This window comes from Octodon degus, unplaced genomic scaffold (assembly GCF_000260255.1).
Source record: "Octodon degus isolate 3935 unplaced genomic scaffold, OctDeg1.0 scaffold00002, whole genome shotgun sequence".
NCBI classification, from domain to species: domain Eukaryota; kingdom Metazoa; phylum Chordata; class Mammalia; order Rodentia; family Octodontidae; genus Octodon; species Octodon degus.
In genome coordinates this window covers 29,870,905-29,871,569 of record NW_004524578.1, presented here as the reverse complement: position 1 = coordinate 29,871,569, position 665 = coordinate 29,870,905, and the positions used below count along the sequence as shown (strand labels likewise).

Genomic DNA, 665 nt, shown 5'->3' with positions numbered 1-665 from the left:
AAAAAAAATGGGTTGTCTTAGTCTTACACAGTTTGTGAGTAAAATTAACAGTCTTTTACCAGATAGGTTTAATTTCTGCATCAAATGAAATCATAATTTGGCTTGCTGGCAAATACCCACCAATCTGTCCATTTCAGTCCATAAGGTCCAGGATAAGCATTTTGCTGTCAACTGCTAAGGCCAGCCATAACTCTTCCCTACTTTTGGGAGTGTCCAATCTACATCCTGGTTGCTAGGACTGATTGTTAAAGGCCCTTGATTGCTTTTCATTTCCATCAGATAATGTCCAATCAGCTACACTGGTGACATAATGTGCATTTCATCAAGTGAATGAGAAGTAGCAGCTACCTTAGATGAATGGGTAAGCATTGGCTGCCCGAAGATGGGGGTGTATAATCATTGGCGTTCTTGGTGAAATGTCTGTAGGTCTTAGTGGTGTGGTTCAGCTAGACATAGCAATGCCAAGGACAAACATAAAGTCACACATTTGGTTCATCTGAGCACCAAAGAAGGAATCATCCAATCTGCTGCCTGCAGGCACAGGCACCAAGAAAGGCAGTGGTAGAATCCCTTATGATGGCAAAGGTTTGAGAACTGGGAGGCAGGGAAGGAGCAGGGCTGTAAGTTGTGGTCTTAAAAAGTAGTGGGAAGAGAACATTCAATGT

The 665-nt window shown here is 42.6% G+C and overlaps 1 protein-coding gene across 1 annotated transcript in view; it reads right to left on the bottom strand.

Moving 5' to 3' along the window:
- Fsip1 (fibrous sheath interacting protein 1) overlaps nucleotides 1-665 on the bottom strand; it is a 266,885-nt gene that overhangs the window by 180,528 nt on the left and 85,692 nt on the right. The window lies entirely within an intron of this gene.